This window comes from Microcebus murinus, chromosome 13 (assembly GCF_040939455.1).
Source record: "Microcebus murinus isolate Inina chromosome 13, M.murinus_Inina_mat1.0, whole genome shotgun sequence".
NCBI classification, from domain to species: domain Eukaryota; kingdom Metazoa; phylum Chordata; class Mammalia; order Primates; family Cheirogaleidae; genus Microcebus; species Microcebus murinus.
Genome location: NC_134116.1, coordinates 1,717,216 through 1,737,720, shown reverse-complemented (window position 1 = coordinate 1,737,720; position 20,505 = coordinate 1,717,216). Strand labels below are relative to the sequence as shown.

The following is a 20,505-nucleotide window of genomic DNA, read 5'->3' as shown; positions in this document are numbered from 1 at the left end:
CTGCAGTCGTGTTCCCCGGGGTGGCACAGCATGTGGCTTCTTCCACGGGCTGCTTGGCCTGGGCTCCCTGCACCTGGGCCTTTGGAGGACTGGCCCTGTGCTTGCCAACACTTCCTGCAGGGACCCAGAGCTGGGAGGTTGCATCTCTCAGCCCTGGGTCGGGCAGAGCCCCAGCGGGCCATGCCCACAACCTCTCTCAGCAGGGGTCCCCCAGAAGGCTCCTTTGGGACCAGGATTCTCTTGCGGGTGACTCTTTAAGGTCTGGCCCCTGGATGGAGGGGCACCAGGAGTAGAGGAGCAGGAAGGGGAAGGGGGTGGCCATGCGAGGGGACACTTTCAGGCCAAGTCCCAGCTTCAGTCTGATCCTCCTGGGAACCCCGGGGTGGACATCACACCTCCTGGTTGCCCCGCTCTGAGACAAGGAGCCGGGCTTCGCATTCCCACAGCAGCCAGTCGTGGGCTGAGGACACCTGGGGCGTTGGGAACTCCCTGGCTTCTCCTTGGTTTAACATCTGGAGCTGCTTGTGAATCGTGCCGCCACACACACCCGAGTGCAGGTGTCTTCTGCACAGACTGCGGGCCTCGCTCTTCTGAATGCCGCTAGCTCGCGACCCACCCACGGGTGAACCTGGTCAGGGTACTTTCTCTCAGGGGCAGACTCTGATCCGGGCGGGCTACCGGTGTCTCTGTTTGCTCCTTTCTTTCTTCCACTTCGGGAAAGGCTTCCTTACTGGGTGTGGAAATCTCCTATGCCTTTCCTCGCCTATTCTGTCAGCTCTAAAATTCTCTTTCGGTTGCCACCCTCACAGATGGATTAGGAAACTCTTTGCGGTGCACTCATTAGTGAAATGACCTCAATGACGCTGGAATCCAATATCTAATCGCCAATTTTTAGCGAGTCCACACGCCAGGGTGGTCGGGGTCCAATGCAGCCCCGGCCAGGCCCAGGCCCCTTGGACTGGGCCACAGGAGGACACAGAGGAGGGTCCCGGCCCCCACGGTAGGTAGAGGTGCGGGCAGTTCTCCAAGGGCTTGGGTGTTTTCCAGAGGGAGGAGATGGAGGGGACTGATTTCTTCAGCGCCCCACAAACCACGCCACCCCACCCCACCCATGGGACACATCCCGAGAGAGAGAGAGAGACGCCCCATACACTGGCTCCCCTCCCCCGTGCGCTGTGCCCCAGCCCTGGCCCGGGGAATAGGCGGCCGCCGGGCCACAGGGTGGGGGGCGCAGCTGAAAGGGGTTGTGGGGGAGGGCCGCCCCTGGCTGGGGTCAAAGGGTGAGCGCCCCGCCCCTCCCGCCCGTGCGCAGTCAGCGGCCCCGGCGCGCTGGGGGTGGGGGGCGGGGAGGTGAAGGAGGCCAGGCGAGGAGAGGAGGGGGGCTGGAAGGGCTCCACCTTGGCGGGTCCAGCCGTGGAGGCGCATCTTGTGTGAGTGTGAGTGAGTGAGTGCGTGTGAGTGTGAGTGTGTGTGTATACAGAGACAGCCCCCAACCCCGGCCCGCCGCTCCCTGCCCGCCCCGCCTGTCACCCCCGTCCCTCGGAGCCCGCGGGACGCGGCCGGCGAACTCAACAGGCCCGACCCGGCGCGGGGCCTGGGGCGGGAGGAGGCGGCGGGGAAGCGCAGAGAGGCTCGGCTTCTTGAGCGGGGCAGGGGCGCCCTCCGCCGTCCACGGCCACACCACCCCGAACGCGCCCGATCCCGTCTGGTCTCGGAAGCTAAGCAGGGTCGGGCCTGGTTAGAACTTGGATGGGAGACCGCCCGGGAATACCGGGTGCCGTAGGCTTCTTCTTTTTTTTTTTTTTTGCCTCTGGTTCTGTCGCGTTTCTGGGAGTGCGGGGGCGGCCCGGGGTGGGGGTGACCCCCACCCTCAGCGCCCGCCGGCCGCGGTGCCTGGCGCCCCAGCCCGCACCGTGGGGCCTCCTCTTGTCCCGAGCCGTGACACCGCCGCCACGCGGCAGCATGCGTGGCTTCTGGACTGTCAGGTCTCAGACCAAAGGTCTGCTCTGTGGGAGCCGACACGCTGGAGGAAACCTTGAGAGTCTGAGAGGGGAGGGAGTTCCAGAAGAAGGCCAGGATGTCATTTTGAGGGAGTATGTGACCAGAACTCCTCCCGTTGCTTTTGGGGTTCTATGGGCTACACGTAGGAATCTTTGGTGGTGGCACCTGATGTTCGGGGATCCGGAGTCACACCCAGACCTGCTCCACAGGCCTCCTTTTACTTTTCTCTTCGGATTCATTTTTTTTTTTTTTTTTTTTGAGACAGAGTCTCGGTTTGTTGCCCAGGCTAGAGTGAGTGCCGTGGCGTCAGCCTAGCTCACAGCAACTTCAAACTCCTGGGCTCGAGTGATCCTTCTGCCTCAGCCTCCCGGGTAGCTGGGACTGCAGGCATGCGCCACCATGCCCCGCTAATTTTTTATATATATATCAGTTGGCCAATTAATTTCTTTCTATTTATAGTAGAGACGGGGTCTCGCTCTTGCTCAGGCTGGTTTTGAACTCCTGACCTTGAGCAATCCGCCCGCCTCGGCCTCCCAAGAGCTAGGATTACAGGCGTGAGCCACAGCGCCCGGCCGGATTCATTATTTTTAAAAAGTGTCTCTTATCTCTATTATTGCATTTACTTTTCTCTCTCTTTTCAAGCAGATGATGGGAGTCCAAGTATTAAGGTGACATGTGTTGCCCGTGCCCCCCTCCCCCCCCCGTGTTCTTATTCATTTACCCCTCATGTTGTTCCAGCATATTGTGGGGGCACCAATGTTAAGGACGGGTGCGTTGCCCTCTCCCAGCCTCCCCCCTCGGGTCAGAGCTTCAAGTGCGCCCATCCCCCAGTCGGTGCGTACCCACCCCATTCCTAATGGATGTGTATGCCCATCCCCTCCCCCCACCCGCCCGACACCCACCCGAAGAAGGTGATTCCTCTGTGTCCACTTAGGTGTCCATCGGTTCGTACCCATTTGCTGGTGAGCGCGAGCACGTGGTGCTCGTGTGTCCATTCTTGGGATACTTGGCTTACTGGAACGGGTTCCAGCTCTGGCCAGGAGAACCACGAGAGGTGCCCCCTCACCGCTGCTCCTCATAGCCGAATAGCACTCCGTGGTGTCCACGCGCCACATTTTATTTACCCACTCGTGGGTCGATGGGCACTCGGGTGGCTTCCAGGTCTTTGCGATTGTGACTTGTGCCCTGACACTAACCCTAACCCTTACCCAGCCCGTCTCCTCCACGGCCCCTGCCTGACTGACTCCTTCCCGCCCGGCCTATCACCTGTCACCGTCCTCTGCCCCTGCCTGACACGCTCCTCCCCGCCCGGGCCGTCACCGTCCTCGGCCCCTGCCTGACGGGGCTCCTCCGTCGCCTGGGCCTTCCAAGGGCTTGGTGTGGACGCTGGTTCCAGGACGCCCTCCCAGGAACCCGGTAGCAGGGCGGCCGCAGCGTCTCGCGCAACCCAACCGTCCGCCGGCTGGCCGCCGTGGCTAAGTGGCCTGCGGGGGACGTGCTCCCGCTGTGCCGTGGGGGCCCAGCCTGGTGTCTTCTCTGAGGCCCCGCGGCTGCCGCTCCCCGCAAGGGGAGAGCCGCGGAGGTGGGGACCGCCTCCTCATGGGGACGTACACCCAGCTCTCCACGTCGGATTCCGGGGCTCTCTGTCCTGCCAGAAGGCCCAGCTGGCCTGCGGGTCCTCAGAGTGGCAAAAACATCCGAAAACTGAGATTGAGGGTCCGGTGGGTGTCTGCACTTTTGTGCTGGGCACCCCAGGGAGGCCCGGGAGCTGGCTGGACAACGCGGTCTGCTGGGCTGGGGGGGGGGGTTTGGAGGAGCAACTGATGCCCTTTGCACTTTGGGTAGCAAGTGTCTGAGGTGTCTCTGGGCCCTGTGCCATGTGGGGGCGGGGGCGGAGGCGGGGTGGGAGGAGGAGGAGGAGGAGGAGGAGGAGGAGGAGGAGGAGGAGGAGGTGGGAAGGGCCGTGGCCTGCAGTCGTGTTCCCCGGGGTGGCACAGCATGTGGCTTCTTCCACGGGATGCTTGGCCTGGGCTCCCTGCACCTGGGCCTTTGGAGGACTGGCCCTGTGCTTGCCAACACTTCCTGCAGGGACCCAGAGCTGGGAGGTTGCATCTCTCAGCCCTGGGTCGGGCAGAGCCCCAGCGGGCCATGCCCACAACCTCTCTCAGCAGGGGTCCCCCAGAAGGCTCCTTTGGGACCAGGATTCTCTTGCGGGTGACTCTTTAAGGTCTGGCCCCTGGATGGAGGGGCACCAGGAGTAGAGGAGCAGGAAGGGGAAGGGGGTGGCCATGCGAGGGGACACTTTCAGGCCAAGTCCCAGCTTCAGTCTGATCCTCCTGGGAACCCCGGGGTGGACATCACACCTCCTGGTTGCCCCGCTCTGAGACAAGGAGCCGGGCTTCGCATTCCCACAGCAGCCAGTCGTGGGCTGAGGACACCTGGGGCGTTGGGAACTCCCTGGCTTCTCCTTGGTTTAACATCTGGAGCTGCTTGTGAATCGTGCCGCCACACACACCCGAGTGCAGGTGTCTTCTGCACAGACTGCGGGCCTCGCTCTTCTGAATGCCGCTAGCTCGCGACCCACCCACGGGTGAACCTGGTCAGGGTACTTTCTCTCAGGGGCAGACTCTGATCCGGGCGGGCTACCGGTGTCTCTGTTTGCTCCTTTCTTTCTTCCACTTCGGGAAAGGCTTCCTTACTGGGTGTGGAAATCTCCTATGCCTTTCCTCGCCTATTCTGTCAGCTCTAAAATTCTCTTTCGGTTGCCACCCTCACAGATGGATTAGGAAACTCTTTGCGGTGCACTCATTAGTGAAATGACCTCAATGACGCTGGAATCCAATATCTAATCGCCAATTTTTAGCGAGTCCACACGCCAGGGTGGTCGGGGTCCAATGCAGCCCCGGCCAGGCCCAGGCCCCTTGGACTGGGCCACAGGAGGACACAGAGGAGGGTCCCGGCCCCCACGGTAGGTAGAGGTGCGGGCAGTTCTCCAAGGGCTTGGGTGTTTTCCAGAGGGAGGAGATGGAGGGGACTGATTTCTTCAGCGCCCCACAAACCACGCCACCCCACCCCACCCATGGGACACATCCCGAGAGAGAGAGAGACGCCCCATACACTGGCTCCCCTCCCCCGTGCGCTGTGCCCCAGCCCTGGCCCGGGGGAATAGGCGGCCGCCGGGCCACAGGGTGGGGGGCGCAGCTGAAAGGGGTTGTGGGGGAGGGCCGCCCCTGGCTGGGGTCAAAGGGTGAGCGCCCCGCCCCTCCCGCCCGTGCGCAGTCAGCGGCCCCGGCGCGCTGGGGGTGGGGGGCGGGGAGGTGAAGGAGGCCAGGCGAGGAGAGGAGGGGGGCTGGAAGGGCTCCACCTTGGCGGGTCCAGCCGTGGAGGCGCATCTTGTGTGAGTGTGAGTGAGTGAGTGCGTGTGAGTGTGAGTGTGTGTGTATACAGAGACAGCCCCCAACCCCGGCCCGCCGCTCCCTGCCCGCCCCGCCTGTCACCCCCGTCCCTCGGAGCCCGCGGGACGCGGCCGGCGAACTCAACAGGCCCGACCCGGCGCGGGGCCTGGGGCGGGAGGAGGCGGCGGGGAAGCGCAGAGAGGCTCGGCTTCTTGAGCGGGGCAGGGGCGCCCTCCGCCGTCCACGGCCACACCACCCCGAACGCGCCCGATCCCGTCTGGTCTCGGAAGCTAAGCAGGGTCGGGCCTGGTTAGAACTTGGATGGGAGACCGCCCGGGAATACCGGGTGCCGTAGGCTTCTTCTTTTTTTTTTTTTTTGCCTCTGGTTCTGTCGCGTTTCTGGGAGTGCGGGGGCGGCCCGGGGTGGGGGTGACCCCCACCCTCAGCGCCCGCCGGCCGCGGTGCCTGGCGCCCCAGCCCGCACCGTGGGGCCTCCTCTTGTCCCGAGCCGTGACACCGCCGCCACGCGGCAGCATGCGTGGCTTCTGGACTGTCAGGTCTCAGACCAAAGGTCTGCTCTGTGGGAGCCGACACGCTGGAGGAAACCTTGAGAGTCTGAGAGGGGAGGGAGTTCCAGAAGAAGGCCAGGATGTCATTTTGAGGGAGTATGTGACCAGAACTCCTCCCGTTGCTTTTGGGGTTCTATGGGCTACACGTAGGAATCTTTGGTGGTGGCACCTGATGTTCGGGGATCCGGAGTCACACCCAGACCTGCTCCACAGGCCTCCTTTTACTTTTCTCTTCGGATTCATTTTTTTTTTTTTTTTTTTTGAGACAGAGTCTCGGTTTGTTGCCCAGGCTAGAGTGAGTGCCGTGGCGTCAGCCTAGCTCACAGCAACTTCAAACTCCTGGGCTCGAGTGATCCTTCTGCCTCAGCCTCCCGGGTAGCTGGGACTGCAGGCATGCGCCACCATGCCCCGCTAATTTTTTATATATATATCAGTTGGCCAATTAATTTCTTTCTATTTATAGTAGAGACGGGGTCTCGCTCTTGCTCAGGCTGGTTTTGAACTCCTGACCTTGAGCAATCCGCCCGCCTCGGCCTCCCAAGAGCTAGGATTACAGGCGTGAGCCACAGCGCCCGGCCGGATTCATTATTTTTAAAAAGTGTCTCTTATCTCTATTATTGCATTTACTTTTCTCTCTCTTTTCAAGCAGATGATGGGAGTCCAAGTATTAAGGTGACATGTGTTGCCCGTGCCCCCCTCCCCCCCCCGTGTTCTTATTCATTTACCCCTCATGTTGTTCCAGCATATTGTGGGGGCACCAATGTTAAGGACGGGTGCGTTGCCCTCTCCCAGCCTCCCCCCTCGGGTCAGAGCTTCAAGTGCGCCCATCCCCCAGTCGGTGCGTACCCACCCCATTCCTAATGGATGTGTATGCCCATCCCCTCCCCCCACCCGCCCGACACCCACCCGAAGAAGGTGATTCCTCTGTGTCCACTTAGGTGTCCATCGGTTCGTACCCATTTGCTGGTGAGCGCGAGCACGTGGTGCTCGTGTGTCCATTCTTGGGATACTTGGCTTACTGGAACGGGTTCCAGCTCTGGCCAGGAGAACCACGAGAGGTGCCCCCTCACCGCTGCTCCTCATAGCCGAATAGCACTCCGTGGTGTCCACGCGCCACATTTTATTTACCCACTCGTGGGTCGATGGGCACTCGGGTGGCTTCCAGGTCTTTGCGATTGTGACTTGTGCCCTGACACTAACCCTAACCCTTACCCAGCCCGTCTCCTCCACGGCCCCTGCCTGACTGACTCCTTCCCGCCCGGCCTATCACCTGTCACCGTCCTCTGCCCCTGCCTGACACGCTCCTCCCCGCCCGGGCCGTCACCGTCCTCGGCCCCTGCCTGACGGGGCTCCTCCGTCGCCTGGGCCTTCCAAGGGCTTGGTGTGGACGCTGGTTCCAGGACGCCCTCCCAGGAACCCGGTAGCAGGGCGGCCGCAGCGTCTCGCGCAACCCAACCGTCCGCCGGCTGGCCGCCGTGGCTAAGTGGCCTGCGGGGGACGTGCTCCCGCTGTGCCGTGGGGGCCCAGCCTGGTGTCTTCTCTGAGGCCCCGCGGCTGCCGCTCCCCGCAAGGGGAGAGCCGCGGAGGTGGGGACCGCCTCCTCATGGGGACGTACACCCAGCTCTCCACGTCGGATTCCGGGGCTCTCTGTCCTGCCAGAAGGCCCAGCTGGCCTGCGGGTCCTCAGAGTGGCAAAAACATCCGAAAACTGAGATTGAGGGTCCGGTGGGTGTCTGCACTTTTGTGCTGGGCACCCCAGGGAGGCCCGGGAGCTGGCTGGACAACGCGGTCTGCTGGGCTGGGGGGGGGGGTTTGGAGGAGCAACTGATGCCCTTTGCACTTTGGGTAGCAAGTGTCTGAGGTGTCTCTGGGCCCTGTGCCATGTGGGGGCGGGGGCGGAGGCGGGGTGGGAGGAGGAGGAGGAGGAGGAGGAGGAGGAGGAGGTGGGAAGGGCCGTGGCCTGCAGTCGTGTTCCCCGGGGTGGCACAGCATGTGGCTTCTTCCACGGGATGCTTGGCCTGGGCTCCCTGCACCTGGGCCTTTGGAGGACTGGCCCTGTGCTTGCCAACACTTCCTGCAGGGACCCAGAGCTGGGAGGTTGCATCTCTCAGCCCTGGGTCGGGCAGAGCCCCAGCGGGCCATGCCCACAACCTCTCTCAGCAGGGGTCCCCCAGAAGGCTCCTTTGGGACCAGGATTCTCTTGCGGGTGACTCTTTAAGGTCTGGCCCCTGGATGGAGGGGCACCAGGAGTAGAGGAGCAGGAAGGGGAAGGGGGTGGCCATGCGAGGGGACACTTTCAGGCCAAGTCCCAGCTTCAGTCTGATCCTCCTGGGAACCCCGGGGTGGACATCACACCTCCTGGTTGCCCCGCTCTGAGACAAGGAGCCGGGCTTCGCATTCCCACAGCAGCCAGTCGTGGGCTGAGGACACCTGGGGCGTTGGGAACTCCCTGGCTTCTCCTTGGTTTAACATCTGGAGCTGCTTGTGAATCGTGCCGCCACACACACCCGAGTGCAGGTGTCTTCTGCACAGACTGCGGGCCTCGCTCTTCTGAATGCCGCTAGCTCGCGACCCACCCACGGGTGAACCTGGTCAGGGTACTTTCTCTCAGGGGCAGACTCTGATCCGGGCGGGCTACCGGTGTCTCTGTTTGCTCCTTTCTTTCTTCCACTTCGGGAAAGGCTTCCTTACTGGGTGTGGAAATCTCCTATGCCTTTCCTCGCCTATTCTGTCAGCTCTAAAATTCTCTTTCGGTTGCCACCCTCACAGATGGATTAGGAAACTCTTTGCGGTGCACTCATTAGTGAAATGACCTCAATGACGCTGGAATCCAATATCTAATCGCCAATTTTTAGCGAGTCCACACGCCAGGGTGGTCGGGGTCCAATGCAGCCCCGGCCAGGCCCAGGCCCCTTGGACTGGGCCACAGGAGGACACAGAGGAGGGTCCCGGCCCCCACGGTAGGTAGAGGTGCGGGCAGTTCTCCAAGGGCTTGGGTGTTTTCCAGAGGGAGGAGATGGAGGGGACTGATTTCTTCAGCGCCCCACAAACCACGCCACCCCACCCCACCCATGGGACACATCCCGAGAGAGAGAGAGACGCCCCATACACTGGCTCCCCTCCCCCGTGCGCTGTGCCCCAGCCCTGGCCCGGGGGAATAGGCGGCCGCCAGGCCACAGGGTGGGGGGCGCAGCTGAAAGGGGTTGTGGGGGAGGGCCGCCCCTGGCTGGGGTCAAAGGGCGAGCGCCCCGCCCCTCCCGCCCGTGCGCAGTCAGCGGCCCCGGCGCGCTGGGGGTGGGGGGCGGGGAGGTGAAGGAGGCCAGGCGAGGAGAGGAGGGGGGCTGGAAGGGCTCCACCTTGGCGGGTCCAGCCGTGGAGGCGCATCTTGTGTGAGTGTGAGTGAGTGAGTGCGTGTGAGTGTGAGTGTGTGTGTATACAGAGACAGCCCCCAACCCCGGCCCGCCGCTCCCTGCCCGCCCCGCCTGTCACCCCCGTCCCTCGGAGCCCGCGGGACCCGGCCGGCGAACTCAACAGGCCCGACCCGGCGCGGGGCCTGGGGCGGGAGGAGGCGGCGGGGAAGCGCAGAGAGGCTCGGCTTCTTGAGCGGGGCAGGGGCGCCCTCCGCCGTCCACGGCCACACCACCCCGAACGCGCCCGATCCCGTCTGGTCTCGGAAGCTAAGCAGGGTCGGGCCTGGTTAGAACTTGGATGGGAGACCGCCCGGGAATACCGGGTGCCGTAGGCTTCTTCTTTTTTTTTTTTTTTGCCTCTGGTTCTGTCGCGTTTCTGGGAGTGCGGGGGCGGCCCGGGGTGGGGGTGACCCCCACCCTCAGCGCCCGCCGGCCGCGGTGCCTGGCGCCCCAGCCCGCACCGTGGGGCCTCCTCTTGTCCCGAGCCGTGACACCGCCGCCACGCGGCAGCATGCGTGGCTTCTGGACTGTCAGGTCTCAGACCAAAGGTCTGCTCTGTGGGAGCCGACACGCTGGAGGAAACCTTGAGAGTCTGAGAGGGGAGGGAGTTCCAGAAGAAGGCCAGGATGTCATTTTGAGGGAGTATGTGACCAGAACTCCTCCCGTTGCTTTTGGGGTTCTATGGGCTACACGTAGGAATCTTTGGTGGTGGCACCTGATGTTCGGGGATCCGGAGTCACACCCAGACCTGCTCCACAGGCCTCCTTTTACTTTTCTCTTCGGATTCATTTTTTTTTTTTTTTTTTTTGAGACAGAGTCTCGGTTTGTTGCCCAGGCTAGAGTGAGTGCCGTGGCGTCAGCCTAGCTCACAGCAACTTCAAACTCCTGGGCTCGAGTGATCCTTCTGCCTCAGCCTCCCGGGTAGCTGGGACTGCAGGCATGCGCCACCATGCCCCGCTAATTTTTTATATATATATCAGTTGGCCAATTAATTTCTTTCTATTTATAGTAGAGACGGGGTCTCGCTCTTGCTCAGGCTGGTTTTGAACTCCTGACCTTGAGCAATCCGCCCGCCTCGGCCTCCCAAGAGCTAGGATTACAGGCGTGAGCCACAGCGCCCGGCCGGATTCATTATTTTTAAAAAGTGTCTCTTATCTCTATTATTGCATTTACTTTTCTCTCTCTTTTCAAGCAGATGATGGGAGTCCAAGTATTAAGGTGACATGTGTTGCCCGTGCCCCCCTCCCCCCCCCGTGTTCTTATTCATTTACCCCTCATGTTGTTCCAGCATATTGTGGGGGCACCAATGTTAAGGACGGGTGCGTTGCCCTCTCCCAGCCTCCCCCCTCGGGTCAGAGCTTCAAGTGCGCCCATCCCCCAGTCGGTGCGTACCCACCCCATTCCTAATGGATGTGTATGCCCATCCCCTCCCCCCACCCGCCCGACACCCACCCGAAGAAGGTGATTCCTCTGTGTCCACTTAGGTGTCCATCGGTTCGTACCCATTTGCTGGTGAGCGCGAGCACGTGGTGCTCGTGTGTCCATTCTTGGGATACTTGGCTTACTGGAACGGGTTCCAGCTCTGGCCAGGAGAACCACGAGAGGTGCCCCCTCACCGCTGCTCCTCATAGCCGAATAGCACTCCGTGGTGTCCACGCGCCACATTTTATTTACCCACTCGTGGGTCGATGGGCACTCGGGTGGCTTCCAGGTCTTTGCGATTGTGACTTGTGCCCTGACACTAACCCTAACCCTTACCCAGCCCGTCTCCTCCACGGCCCCTGCCTGACTGACTCCTTCCCGCCCGGCCTATCACCTGTCACCGTCCTCTGCCCCTGCCTGACACGCTCCTCCCCGCCCGGGCCGTCACCGTCCTCGGCCCCTGCCTGACGGGGCTCCTCCGTCGCCTGGGCCTTCCAAGGGCTTGGTGTGGACGCTGGTTCCAGGACGCCCTCCCAGGAACCCGGTAGCAGGGCGGCCGCAGCGTCTCGCGCAACCCAACCGTCCGCCGGCTGGCCGCCGTGGCTAAGTGGCCTGCGGGGGACGTGCTCCCGCTGTGCCGTGGGGGCCCAGCCTGGTGTCTTCTCTGAGGCCCCGCGGCTGCCGCTCCCCGCAAGGGGAGAGCCGCGGAGGTGGGGACCGCCTCCTCATGGGGACGTACACCCAGCTCTCCACGTCGGATTCCGGGGCTCTCTGTCCTGCCAGAAGGCCCAGCTGGCCTGCGGGTCCTCAGAGTGGCAAAAACATCCGAAAACTGAGATTGAGGGTCCGGTGGGTGTCTGCACTTTTGTGCTGGGCACCCCAGGGAGGCCCGGGAGCTGGCTGGACAACGCGGTCTGCTGGGCTGGGGGGGGGGGTTTGGAGGAGCAACTGATGCCCTTTGCACTTTGGGTAGCAAGTGTCTGAGGTGTCTCTGGGCCCTGTGCCATGTGGGGGCTGGGGCGGAGGCGGGGTGGGAGGAGGAGGAGGAGGAGGAGGAGGAGGAGGAGGTGGGTTGGGCCGTGGCCTGCAGTCGTGTTCCCCGGGGTGGCACAGCATGTGGCTTCTTCCACGGGATGCTTGGCCTGGGCTCCCTGCACCTGGGCCTTTGGAGGACTGGCCCTGTGCTTGCCAACACTTCCTGCAGGGACCCAGAGCTGGGAGGTTGCATCTCTCAGCCCTGGGTCGGGCAGAGCCCCAGCGGGCCATGCCCACAACCTCTCTCAGCAGGGGTCCCCCAGAAGGCTCCTTTGGGACCAGGATTCTCTTGCGGGTGACTCTTTAAGGTCTGGCCCCTGGATGGAGGGGCACCAGGAGTAGAGGAGCAGGAAGGGGAAGGGGGTGGCCATGCGAGGGGACACTTTCAGGCCAAGTCCCAGCTTCAGTCTGATCCTCCTGGGAACCCCGGGGTGGACATCACACCTCCTGGTTGCCCCGCTCTGAGACAAGGAGCCGGGCTTCGCATTCCCACAGCAGCCAGTCGTGGGCTGAGGACACCTGGGGCGTTGGGAACTCCCTGGCTTCTCCTTGGTTTAACATCTGGAGCTGCTTGTGAATCGTGCCGCCACACACACCCGAGTGCAGGTGTCTTCTGCACAGACTGCGGGCCTCGCTCTTCTGAATGCCGCTAGCTCGCGACCCACCCACGGGTGAACCTGGTCAGGGTACTTTCTCTCAGGGGCAGACTCTGATCCGGGCGGGCTACCGGTGTCTCTGTTTGCTCCTTTCTTTCTTCCACTTCGGGAAAGGCTTCCTTACTGGGTGTGGAAATCTCCTATGCCTTTCCTCGCCTATTCTGTCAGCTCTAAAATTCTCTTTCGGTTGCCACCCTCACAGATGGATTAGGAAACTCTTTGCGGTGCACTCATTAGTGAAATGACCTCAATGACGCTGGAATCCAATATCTAATCGCCAATTTTTAGCGAGTCCACACGCCAGGGTGGTCGGGGTCCAATGCAGCCCCGGCCAGGCCCAGGCCCCTTGGACTGGGCCACAGGAGGACACAGAGGAGGGTCCCGGCCCCCACGGTAGGTAGAGGTGCGGGCAGTTCTCCAAGGGCTTGGGTGTTTTCCAGAGGGAGGAGATGGAGGGGACTGATTTCTTCAGCGCCCCACAAACCACGCCACCCCACCCCACCCATGGGACACATCCCGAGAGAGAGAGAGACGCCCCATACACTGGCTCCCCTCCCCCGTGCGCTGTGCCCCAGCCCTGGCCCGGGGGAATAGGCGGCCGCCAGGCCACAGGGTGGGGGGCGCAGCTGAAAGGGGTTGTGGGGGAGGGCCGCCCCTGGCTGGGGTCAAAGGGCGAGCGCCCCGCCCCTCCCGCCCGTGCGCAGTCAGCGGCCCCGGCGCGCTGGGGGTGGGGGGCGGGGAGGTGAAGGAGGCCAGGCGAGGAGAGGAGGGGGGCTGGAAGGGCTCCACCTTGGCGGGTCCAGCCGTGGAGGCGCATCTTGTGTGAGTGTGAGTGAGTGAGTGCGTGTGAGTGTGAGTGTGTGTGTATACAGAGACAGCCCCCAACCCCGGCCCGCCGCTCCCTGCCCGCCCCGCCTGTCACCCCCGTCCCTCGGAGCCCGCGGGACCCGGCCGGCGAACTCAACAGGCCCGACCCGGCGCGGGGCCTGGGGCGGGAGGAGGCGGCGGGGAAGCGCAGAGAGGCTCGGCTTCTTGAGCGGGGCAGGGGCGCCCTCCGCCGTCCACGGCCACACCACCCCGAACGCGCCCGATCCCGTCTGGTCTCGGAAGCTAAGCAGGGTCGGGCCTGGTTAGAACTTGGATGGGAGACCGCCCGGGAATACCGGGTGCCGTAGGCTTCTTCTTTTTTTTTTTTTTTGCCTCTGGTTCTGTCGCGTTTCTGGGAGTGCGGGGGCGGCCCGGGGTGGGGGTGACCCCCACCCTCAGCGCCCGCCGGCCGCGGTGCCTGGCGCCCCAGCCCGCACCGTGGGGCCTCCTCTTGTCCCGAGCCGTGACACCGCCGCCACGCGGCAGCATGCGTGGCTTCTGGACTGTCAGGTCTCAGACCAAAGGTCTGCTCTGTGGGAGCCGACACGCTGGAGGAAACCTTGAGAGTCTGAGAGGGGAGGGAGTTCCAGAAGAAGGCCAGGATGTCATTTTGAGGGAGTATGTGACCAGAACTCCTCCCGTTGCTTTTGGGGTTCTATGGGCTACACGTAGGAATCTTTGGTGGTGGCACCTGATGTTCGGGGATCCGGAGTCACACCCAGACCTGCTCCACAGGCCTCCTTTTACTTTTCTCTTCGGATTCATTTTTTTTTTTTTTTTTTTTTTGAGACAGAGTCTCGGTTTGTTGCCCAGGCTAGAGTGAGTGCCGTGGCGTCAGCCTAGCTCACAGCAACTTCAAACTCCTGGGCTCGAGTGATCCTTCTGCCTCAGCCTCCCGGGTAGCTGGGACTGCAGGCATGCGCCACCATGCCCCGCTAATTTTTTATATATATATCAGTTGGCCAATTAATTTCTTTCTATTTATAGTAGAGACGGGGTCTCGCTCTTGCTCAGGCTGGTTTTGAACTCCTGACCTTGAGCAATCCGCCCGCCTCGGCCTCCCAAGAGCTAGGATTACAGGCGTGAGCCACAGCGCCCGGCCGGATTCATTATTTTTAAAAAGTGTCTCTTATCTCTATTATTGCATTTACTTTTCTCTCTCTTTTCAAGCAGATGATGGGAGTCCAAGTATTAAGGTGACATGTGTTGCCCGTGCCCCCCTCCCCCCCCCGTGTTCTTATTCATTTACCCCTCATGTTGTTCCAGCATATTGTGGGGGCACCAATGTTAAGGACGGGTGCGTTGCCCTCTCCCAGCCTCCCCCCTCGGGTCAGAGCTTCAAGTGCGCCCATCCCCCAGTCGGTGCGTACCCACCCCATTCCTAATGGATGTGTATGCCCATCCCCTCCCCCCACCCGCCCGACACCCACCCGAAGAAGGTGATTCCTCTGTGTCCACTTAGGTGTCCATCGGTTCGTACCCATTTGCTGGTGAGCGCGAGCACGTGGTGCTCGTGTGTCCATTCTTGGGATACTTGGCTTACTGGAACGGGTTCCAGCTCTGGCCAGGAGAACCACGAGAGGTGCCCCCTCACCGCTGCTCCTCATAGCCGAATAGCACTCCGTGGTGTCCACGCGCCACATTTTATTTACCCACTCGTGGGTCGATGGGCACTCGGGTGGCTTCCAGGTCTTTGCGATTGTGACTTGTGCCCTGACACTAACCCTAACCCTTACCCAGCCCGTCTCCTCCACGGCCCCTGCCTGACTGACTCCTTCCCGCCCGGCCTATCACCTGTCACCGTCCTCTGCCCCTGCCTGACACGCTCCTCCCCGCCCGGGCCGTCACCGTCCTCGGCCCCTGCCTGACGGGGCTCCTCCGTCGCCTGGGCCTTCCAAGGGCTTGGTGTGGACGCTGGTTCCAGGACGCCCTCCCAGGAACCCGGTAGCAGGGCGGCCGCAGCGTCTCGCGCAACCCAACCGTCCGCCGGCTGGCCGCCGTGGCTAAGTGGCCTGCGGGGGACGTGCTCCCGCTGTGCCGTGGGGGCCCAGCCTGGTGTCTTCTCTGAGGCCCCGCGGCTGCCGCTCCCCGCAAGGGGAGAGCCGCGGAGGTGGGGACCGCCTCCTCATGGGGACGTACACCCAGCTCTCCACGTCGGATTCCGGGGCTCTCTGTCCTGCCAGAAGGCCCAGCTGGCCTGCGGGTCCTCAGAGTGGCAAAAACATCCGAAAACTGAGATTGAGGGTCCGGTGGGTGTCTGCACTTTTGTGCTGGGCACCCCAGGGAGGCCCGGGGGCTGGCTGGACAACGCGGTCTGCTGGGCTGGGGGGGGGGTTTGGAGGAGCAACTGATGCCCTTTGCACTTTGGGTAGCAAGTGTCTGAGGTGTCTCTGGGCCCTGTGCCATGTGGGGGCGGGGGCGGAGGCGGGGTGGGAGGAGGAGGAGGAGGAGGAGGAGGAGGAGGAGGTGGGAAGGGCCGTGGCCTGCAGTCGTGTTCCCCGGGGTGGCACAGCATGTGGCTTCTTCCACGGGCTGCTTGGCCTGGGCTCCCTGCACCTGGGCCTTTGGAGGACTGGCCCTGTGCTTGCCAACACTTCCTGCAGGGACCCAGAGCTGGGAGGTTGCATCTCTCAGCCCTGGGTCGGGCAGAGCCCCAGCGGGCCATGCCCACAACCTCTCTCAGCAGGGGTCCCCCAGAAGGCTCCTTTGGGACCAGGATTCTCTTGCGGGTGACTCTTTAAGGTCTGGCCCCTGGATGGAGGGGCACCAGGAGTAGAGGAGCAGGAAGGGGAAGGGGGTGGCCATGCGAGGGGACACTTTCAGGCCAAGTCCCAGCTTCAGTCTGATCCTCCTGGGAACCCCGGGGTGGACATCACACCTCCTGGTTGCCCCGCTCTGAGACAAGGAGCCGGGCTTCGCATTCCCACAGCAGCCAGTCGTGGGCTGAGGACACCTGGGGCGTTGGGAACTCCCTGGCTTCTCCTTGGTTTAACATCTGGAGCTGCTTGTGAATCGTGCCGCCACACACACCCGAGTGCAGGTGTCTTCTGCACAGACTGCGGGCCTCGCTCTTCTGAATGCCGCTAGCTCGCGACCCACCCACGGGTGAACCTGGTCAGGGTACTTTCTCTCAGGGGCAGACTCTGATCCGGGCGGGCTACCGGTGTCTCTGTTTGCTCCTTTCTTTCTTCCACTTCGGGAAAGGCTTCCTTACTGGGTGTGGAAATCTCCTATGCCTTTCCTCGCCTATTCTGTCAGCTCTAAAATTCTCTTTCGGTTGCCACCCTCACAGATGGATTAGGAAACTCTTTGCGGTGCACTCATTAGTGAAATGACCTCAATGACGCTGGAATCCAATATCTAATCGCCAATTTTTAGCGAGTCCACACGCCAGGGTGGTCGGGGTCCAATGCAGCCCCGGCCAGGCCCAGGCCCCTTGGACTGGGCCACAGGAGGACACAGAGGAGGGTCCCGGCCCCCACGGTAGGTAGAGGTGCGGGCAGTTCTCCAAGGGCTTGGGTGTTTTCCAGAGGGAGGAGATGGAGGGGACTGATTTCTTCAGCGCCCCACAAACCACGCCACCCCACCCCACCCATGGGACACATCCCGAGAGAGAGAGAGACGCCCCATACACTGGCTCCCCTCCCCCGTGCGCTGTGCCCCAGCCCTGGCCCGGGGGAATAGGCGGCCGCCGGGCCACAGGGTGGGGGGCGCAGCTGAAAGGGGTTGTGGGGGAGGGCCGCCCCTGGCTGGGGTCAAAGGGTGAGCGCCCCGCCCCTCCCGCCCGTGCGCAGTCAGCGGCCCCGGCGCGCTGGGGGTGGGGGGCGGGGAGGTGAAGGAGGCCAGGCGAGGAGAGGAGGGGGGCTGGAAGGGCTCCACCTTGGCGGGTCCAGCCGTGGAGGCGCATCTTGTGTGAGTGTGAGTGAGTGAGTGCGTGTGAGTGTGAGTGTGTGTGTATACAGAGACAGCCCCCAACCCCGGCCCGCCGCTCCCTGCCCGCCCCGCCTGTCACCCCCGTCCCTCGGAGCCCGCGGGACGCGGCCCGCGAACTCAACAGGCCCGACCCGGCGCGGGGCCTGGGGCGGGAGGAGGCGGCGGGGAAGCGCAGAGAGGCTCGGCTTCTTGAGCGGGGCAGGGGCGCCCTCCGCCGTCCACGGCCACACCACCCCGAACGCGCCCGATCCCGTCTGGTCTCGGAAGCTAAGCAGGGTCGGGCCTGGTTAGAACTTGGATGGGAGACCGCCCGGGAATACCGGGTGCCGTAGGCTTCTTCTTTTTTTTTTTTTTTGCCTCTGGTTCTGTCGCGTTTCTGGGAGTGCGGGGGCGGCCCGGGGTGGGGGTGACCCCCACCCTCAGCGCCCGCCGGCCGCGGTGCCTGGCGCCCCAGCCCGCACCGTGGGGCCTCCTCTTGTCCCGAGCCGTGACACCGCCGCCACGCGGCAGCATGCGTGGCTTCTGGACTGTCAGGTCTCAGACCAAAGGTCTGCTCTGTGGGAGCCGACACGCTGGAGGAAACCTTGAGAGTCTGAGAGGGGAGGGAGTTCCAGAAGAAGGCCAGGATGTCATTTTGAGGGAGTATGTGACCAGAACTCCTCCCGTTGCTTTTGGGGTTCTATGGGCTACACGTAGGAATCTTTGGTGGTGGCACCTGATGTTCGGGGATCCGGAGTCACACCCAGACCTGCTCCACAGGCCTCCTTTTACTTTTCTCTTCGGATTCATTTTTTTTTTTTTTTTTTTGAGACAGAGTCTCGGTTTGTTGCCCAGGCTAGAGTGAGTGCCGTGGCGTCAGCCTAGCTCACAGCAACTTCAAACTCCTGGGCTCGAGTGATCCTTCTGCCTCAGCCTCCCGGGTAGCTGGGACTGCAGGCATGCGCCACCATGCCCCGCTAATTTTTTATATATATATCAGTTGGCCAATTAATTTCTTTCTATTTATAGTAGAGACGGGGTCTCGCTCTTGCTCAGGCTGGTTTTGAACTCCTGACCTTGAGCAATCCGCCCGCCTCGGCCTCCCAAGAGCTAGGATTACAGGCGTGAGCCACAGCGCCCGGCCGGATTCATTATTTTTAAAAAGTGTCTCTTATCTCTATTATTGCATTTACTTTTCTCTCTCTTTTCAAGCAGATGATGGGAGTCCAAGTATTAAGGTGACATGTGTTGCCCGTGCCCCCCTCCCCCCCCGTGTTCTTATTCATTTACCCCTCATGTTGTTCCAGCATATTGTGGGGGCACCAATGTTAAGGACGGGTGCGTTGCCCTCTCCCAGCCTCCCCCCTCGGGTCAGAGCTTCAAGTGCGCCCATCCCCCAGTCGGTGCGTACCCACCCCATTCCTAATGGATGTGTATGCCCATCCCCTCCCCCCACCCGCCCGACACCCACCCGAAGAAGGTGATTCCTCTGTGTCCACTTAGGTGTCCATCGGTTCGTACCCATTTGCTGGTGAGCGCGAGCACGTGGTGCTCGTGTGTCCATTCTTGGGATACTTGGCTTACTGGAACGGGTTCCAGCTCTGGCCAGGAGAACCACGAGAGGTGCCCCCTCACCGCTGCTCCTCATAGCCGAATAGCACTCCGTGGTGTCCACGCGCCACATTTTATTTACCCACTCGTGGGTCGATGGGCACTCGGGTGGCTTCCAGGTCTTTGCGATTGTGACTTGTGCCCTGACACTAACCCTAACCCTTACCCAGCCCGTCTCCTCCACGGCCCCTGCCTGACTGACTCCTTCCCGCCCGGCCTATCACCTGTCACCGTCCTCTGCCCCTGCCTGACACGCTCCTCCCCGCCCGGGCCGTCACCGTCCTCGGCCCCTGCCTGACGGGGCTCCTCCGTCGCCTGGGCCTTCCAAGGGCTTGGTGTGGACGCTGGTTCCAGGACGCCCTCCCAGGAACCCGGTAGCAGGGCGGCCGCAGCGTCTCGCGCAACCCAACCGTCCGCCGGCTGGCCGCCGTGGCTAAGTGGCCTGCGGGGGACGTGCTCCCGCTGTGCCGTGGGGGCCCAGCCTGGTGTCTTCTCTGAGGCCCCGCGGCTGCCGCTCCCCGCAAGGGGAGAGCCGCGGAGGTGGGGACCGCCTCCTCATGGGGACGTACACCCAGCTCTCCACGTCGGATTCCGGGGCTCTCTGTCCTGCCAGAAGGCCCAGCTGGCCTGCGGGTCCTCAGAGTGGCAAAAACATCCGAAAACTGAGATTGAGGGTCCGGTGGGTGTCTGCACTTTTGTGCTGGGCACCCCAGGGAGGCCCGGGAGCTGGCTGGACAACGCGGTCTGCTGGGCTGGGGGGGGGGGTTTGGAGGAGCAACTGATGCCCTTTGCACTTTGGGTAGCAAGTGTCTGAGGTGTCTCTGGGCCCTGTGCCATGTGGGGGCGGGGGCGGAGGCGGGGTGGGAGGAGGAGGAGGAGGAGGAGGAGGAGGAGGAGGAGGAGGAGGAGGTGGGAAGGGCCGTGGCCTGCAGTCGTGTTCCCCGGGGTGGCACAGCATGTGGCTTCTTCCACGGGATGCTTGGCCTGGGCTCCCTGCACCTGGGCCTTTGGAGGACTGGCCCTGTGCTTGCCAACACTTCCTGCAGGGACCCAGAGCTGGGAGGTTGCATCTCTCAGCCCTGGGTCGGGCAGAGCCCCAGCGGGCCATGCCCACAACCTCTCTCAGCAGGGGTCCCCCAGAAGGCTCCTTTGGGACCAGGATTCTCTTGCGGGTGACTCTTTAAGGTCTGGCCCCTGGATGGAGGGGCACCAGGAGTAGAGGAGCAGGAAGGGGAAGGGGGTGGCCATGCGAGGGGACACTTTCAGGCCAAGTCCCAGCTTCAGTCTGATCCTCCTGGGAACCCCGGGGTGGACATCACACCTCCTGGTTGCCCCGCTCTGAGACAAGGAGCCGGGCTTCGCATTCCCACAGCAGCCAGTCGTGGGCTGAGGACACCTGGGGCGTTGGGAACTCCCTGGCTTCTCCTTGGTTTAACATCTGGAGCTGCTTGTGAATCGTGCCGCCACACACACCCGAGTGCAGGTGTCTTCTGCACAGACTGCGGGCCTCGCTCTTCTGAATGCCGCTAGCTCGCGACCCACCCACGGGTGAACCTGGTCAGGGTACTTTCTCTCAGGGGCAGACTCTGATCCGGGCGGGCTACCGGTGTCTCTGTTTGCTCCTTTC

General features: G+C 62.7%; 5 pseudogenes; all 5 read left to right on the top strand.

The window, feature by feature from the left end:
- The first annotated feature begins 1,667 nt into the window (after positions 1 to 1,667).
- LOC142875154 (uncharacterized) lies at positions 1,668 to 1,786 on the top strand (annotated as a pseudogene).
- A 3,849-nt stretch (positions 1,787 to 5,635) lies between these two features.
- Positions 5,636 to 5,754, top strand: LOC142875153 (uncharacterized; annotated as a pseudogene).
- Positions 5,755 to 9,591: 3,837 nt separating this feature from the next.
- On the top strand, positions 9,592 to 9,710 carry LOC142875152 (uncharacterized; annotated as a pseudogene).
- Positions 9,711 to 13,547: 3,837 nt separating this feature from the next.
- Positions 13,548 to 13,666, top strand: LOC142875151 (uncharacterized; annotated as a pseudogene).
- A 3,838-nt stretch (positions 13,667 to 17,504) lies between these two features.
- Positions 17,505 to 17,623, top strand: LOC142875150 (uncharacterized; annotated as a pseudogene).
- The last annotated feature ends 2,882 nt before the right edge of the window (positions 17,624 to 20,505 follow it).